We start from the raw sequence: 5,643 nt of genomic DNA on the forward strand, positions 1-5,643 counted from the left end.
ACTGTTAGATTGTCGAATATTAGAACTCACTGCTGATTTATTTAGATAGATATATAGAGGCGAGTGTGGGATGAGTCTGATGTTTATTAATGCAGATAAGAGTAAGGGGTTAAGGAAATCTAAAAAGTCTGTGTGTGTGCTGCTGAACAGAAGTTTAAGCTGAGAGAGAAACAGACAGAAGAAAAAGGAGCCAGCCTCTCCAAAATAATGGCGATGTTGAAAGTGTGTAACAGTGATCATTTAGAGGGTTTACAGGGCTTGCAACATTCCTCAGTATTGGAGAAAACTGATGTTCGTGCCTCGCCCTGCTCCCTTCATCCCTTACGTACCTCTTTTTGGGCTGTCTTCGGGGGCTTTCCTATGGTGCTGGTCATGTGTGCAGCTGGGGATGGAGGCCATGCAACGCTAATCCTCCTCCCCAGCTCAGGAAAGTACCCTGCCTCCCTGTGCAGAACGAAAACAACAAAGAGCTGAGTGTGGCTGCAGCCTCCGGGGTTCAGTGCACCCACCAGAACATGTCCAAGAGTCACAGCTTGCTGCTCCCTCCTACCCATCTATCCATGCATGACTCTCCTTCTCTCTCGTGCTTTCGCTCTTTTGACCCTCTTTTCAACCTATGAAAGACAGGCGCAATTGCCAAGTACAATGTAATGTTCCTCGGTTTCAAACCAGAGATAGAGGACTTTGGAAGGTCAAAAGGGAGGACACGCAGAACGCTGCAAAAGAGAGAAGACTGTGGTCTGAGTGGGTTTTATGGAGGCAAAATTGCTCCTCTTCATGTTACATCATTCCATATGACTGTATCATTACAATGAAGTAGTCTAAAACCCTGAATGGAAACATGAAACGATCAGTGTGTGTCATTACATCGAGGGTTACTTTATCTAAATGTTTATATATAACCCTTTTTGAATCAGGACATGAACTGGTTCTAAAAAGACCCCCTAAAATGCAAAGCAGTGTTTGACCATCACACCAACAAGTGTTAACTTAACATGAACAGACTGTCCCAAAACTTGTGCTGCATATCAAATAATTAAATACTATCAGTAATTTTATTAGCACTGCTAGCGGCATGGCTCTGGGGATGTCCGTGTCTGTAGGTCAACTGGCCCGCCACTTTGGTCCAGACTAAATTATCTCAGGGGACACACATTGATGTCCCCCTCAGGATACATTGTAATAACATTTGTGATCCTCTGACTTTTTATCTGGTGCAATCATCAAGTCAAGATTTCTGTGTCCAATACTTGCAAAAATAATGACATTCCCATTAGCCTCGGCTGTAGGCCCTCTCTTCAGAGCTAATTAGCAAATGTTAGCATGCTAACAGGCTAACTTAGATGGCAAACATGGAAAACTTTATACCAGGGCTGGACGATCGATGGAATTTTTATTTTCAGTTATGATTTTGGCCTTCTATAATTATGAAAACAAGATAATCGAGATAAAACGATTAATGTGCTGCATTTTATTTTGCAACGTAGCTCTTTTTTTGTCTTGTGTTAGAAATCCAGCGCACCCCTTTTCTTTACAGGGGTCCTCTTTTGCCCCTCCAAAATTTCCAAATTCACTTTCAATGAGACTGTGGCATGTTTAGTTCAGCTCAAGCCTGCTTTTCAGTTGAATTATATTTAAAGTTTGAGAAGATCCACGGTTATAAAGACACTTTTTTAATGTTTAATAAAGGCATTATGTTTCCAAGGTCAGGGAGTAATCTATTAAATAAGTGTGATCTCAATATTGGCCAAAATAATAATCGAGTAGCCCTTCCTCATACCTTTATTTATACCTATATCTCTATAATGTTGTACCTTTATCAGCTGATGGTATTATCATTGTGAGAATGTGCTGATGTTAGCATTTAGCTCAGAGCATAAGAGAGACTCACATTGCAGACCCTTAGTCTAGCTGCATGTCAGTAAAAAGATAAGCTCTGCTGGATGACAAAGGGAAATGTTGGCTGTTTGTTAGACAAAATCAATTATTTAATCATTTAAATGATGGCAATCTGGCCTTATACCAGGATTCATCCAGCATTGATGGGGCTCGGTGCTTAAAAGAGAGCAGTGATCCGCATAGAAAAGTCCAGGGTGACATCATATGAACTCTGCCTTATAGCACAATGATTTATCACTTAAAGACAACCTTTGTAACAGCTACATGACAAACACAAGTAGCTTTAAAGGAGAAGTCACAACAGCACATTTCTCCCTGATATGTGTTTTGCTGATGAAAATAACAGTAGCTAGTTTAATCTCAGTCTTCTCATGTTTGGGATAAAAGTAGCAGTGAAACATTTGTAGTCAACTTTTCACTCTGAAGTGTGTTGTTAGATCAAATTCTCACCCCAAACCCCGTCGCTTATTTTGGTGAGTCTGTTTTGAAAAGTCACCTAACCTGAGACTGAGGGGATTGGTCTGCAGAAAAACAACACAGGTGTGAAAAGGCAGACAGTGAACACACCAGGGACATGTGATACTGAAAGCAGCTTTCTGAAATAGAAATGGATCTTTGCTGCAATACATTTTGTTTTGTTGGTCTTTGAATGTCCTCAGCTGCACTGGTTGGTGGTCTTTTAGGCCAGTTTCGTGACGCTCACACTATAGCCAGGTGACAAGCTCATTTCCTTTCAGCACAAAAGTAAATGAAATATTTTATGTTCTCTGACACTATTCTGTCTATACCAGGGGTCGGCAACCTTTACTATTAAAAGAAAAAGAAATCCGTCTGGAGCAGCAAAACGTATTTGCATAAAGATAACAGCCTCTTCAGTCTAAATTAGCCAACATCAACATTATGAATAGGTCTAAATAAGTGTTCATTAATAGGATTTTCTACAAGGTGGCTACCCTGTGGTGGGCTATTTATAGTTATTTAGTACTTTAACTCAGTTCTTTAGTGAATGAATCTGTACACACACGATTAAATGCTTTATTTTTCTCCCAGACCTTTCCTTTTTTGGATTTGGATCCATAGCTAGTCTTGCTAGAGAGACTCCAGGCTCGCCACCGTTGCTGAAGTTCAGCAAAATTCAGATGAAAAGGCACCAGGTCGTGGACGTATGATGCAAATTTAACATAATGAAACATTAAAACATGTATTAATTCAATTTATAGGCTGCACATTTTTACAGATGTAGAATGCAGTAATCATTTTAGGCCTATAACAATGACAGGTGAAAATCTGAATGTTAAAAAATAACCATTAATCATTTCTATGAAATTTTATGTCAAAGACACAGGAAGCAGATGGAGAGGGTGTTAAGAGCCGCACAGGGCTCGGGAGCCACAGGTTGCTTACCCCTGGTCAGTACATGAATGTAAAACAGCGATATTGCTTTTATGGAAATTTTTCAGGATATTTAGCCCTTGACAAACTTTTATAGTAAGATCCCACTGATGGTTGTTTTTGTAGCCCCACATATCACCAACAAAGGAAACTGACTGGACTGATGTATGTCTACAATGAGTACTAGAGGATTGTGTGTGTGAGGAATTAAAGTGATACTCTTCCACTGCCTTCATTCATTTCTTTTCAAACATGTTTTAATAATTCAACCACACTGCAACACTTCATTCATCATTTCCTGGTTGTGATGACGTCATTGCAGTTGGATCACAATAACTGTTGAACAGTCCACAATGCAACAGGTGTAACAAAACAGAAAAGAGTAATACGGCAAGATGAAGGATATCATAAAAATATCATTTTCACATTTTTCTTTGCCGAAGCCGAGCAGCTCTGTGGAAGTATCAAAGCACATAGCCGTGTAGATTTACCAAACACATCCTGGTGAGGATTTAATTTGGAATTTTAAGTAATAATGTGACTCCAAAATGAGATACCCATCACTTTAATAAATGACACCCGTACTTTTATAATGATAGCATTTATTGCTTGGTGCTGATAATAGATGTCATCTGAAGACATTTTCTAACAGACCTTGATTATGTTTCCTCAGTATTGCATGATGAATGTTAAGGGTTTTCCCAAACAATATTAAAAATCTCTATTTCAAGGGTGACCTGGCCAAAAGGGCAGCATAAAACATTGATACAAGTCACAACAAGGCAAACAGACATATACAACTGTCACACACAACAAATTAATTTAAAAAACCCTGCAGTATCCAATCAACAAGTAATACAAGAACAATTATAATGTGGGCACAATTTCTAAAATTATTTAGAAACAATCACATTGACTAAAAGAGCTAATTTCTTCTTCTTCTTTCTTTCATCCTTTAATATCAACTTGAATTCCACCACAGTGATCAGCTTTTCCAGTTTCAGATCCCTCTAGATTATTCCAGGACAGAGGAGCAGCATATTTAAAAGCTTTTTAAATAAAAAAAATAATACTTTAAGCTCAATCAGTCATATGAAGGATGTGTGTTGTACTACATTTTGGGTCTTTAAAGTTTTATATAATATTACAATCAGGTTTTTCCAGCTTGAAAATATCAAATAAAAGGATATTTTTTACAAGTTTCCAATTCAGTGTCATATTATGTTGAGAAAAGTATGTTTGAAAGAAGTGCAAACATTTAAAAACAAGTGGCAGATTGAAGATTTTTGTTTTAAGTCATTATTTTACACTCAATCAATTGTAAGATAACTTAGTCTGGGTGATTACCTTTACTGTTTACGCGTTTGGAACACAAATCCCGTGCGTAATTACACATTTGGTGGCTTTTCGACTTTAGTATTTACTAAGTGAGTGTCATGTTTATGAGAGCCAGAGCATATTTGTTTGCAGGGAGGTTGGTTGGCTACTGGCAGAGTTGGTAGAACACCCCCTCCTCTCTCATTCTCTCTCCCTCTCTGTCTCTCTCCCTCTCTCTTCAGCTGCCGCGATATTTTCCAGCTCTGGAGCCTCAACCGCACAGCTCGATCGATTCGCATTGATTGTCCCTGACGAGCTGCTCCACTTTCTAGCCAATGTCAGCCAGTCTGCGATCGGGAAGGAGAGAAATGAAGGAAAATCTCTGCCGCCCTGGCGGTGTCATTTCCACACACTTGGGTTGGCCGCCTGCCAGCAGACAGGACAGTCGAAAGAGGTGGAGTGGACTCTGGGGCTGAGCGCGTGGAGGAGCGCGCAGGGGATGAGGCTTTATTTCTGTCAGCTTCGCATGGTGGATAAACTCTGTTGTCCAAATAAATTGATGGGGAGTGTTTACCCTCCACCACCCTGCGTGCGTCCTGACAAAGAGGTCACTCCTTTACGCGAGAAAACAGTGTTGAAATCATGCAAGAAAAATGTCACAAAAATGTGGTAATGCAAATATTAACAGTGAAAAATAATCTTTATTTAAGCCTATTATATTTTGTATCTTCTTATAATTAAAAAAAAACATCAACCATTATTTAGGTACTTGAATGTTGCTGAAATTATCCAATTACTTTCTTTTTATTGATAAATAAGTGATGCGTTTTATTATTTGGGATAAAGGGTGATTTAAAAAAACAGCATTCAGGAAGTGTGTAGTTATCAGCAGTCAGTTTAATTCTGAATCATCACCTCTCCCCTCAGCTGTCCTGAAATCACACTAACCCTCGCGGCCTCTCTCGGGTTTATTATTGCCTCAGCCCGGAGCGCGCGCACCGCGCAAAAGTCCACTTCGGTTTTTCCGCGAAGCTC

This window comes from Epinephelus lanceolatus, chromosome 11 (genome assembly GCF_041903045.1).
Source record: "Epinephelus lanceolatus isolate andai-2023 chromosome 11, ASM4190304v1, whole genome shotgun sequence".
Lineage (NCBI taxonomy): Eukaryota > Metazoa > Chordata > Actinopteri > Perciformes > Serranidae > Epinephelus > Epinephelus lanceolatus.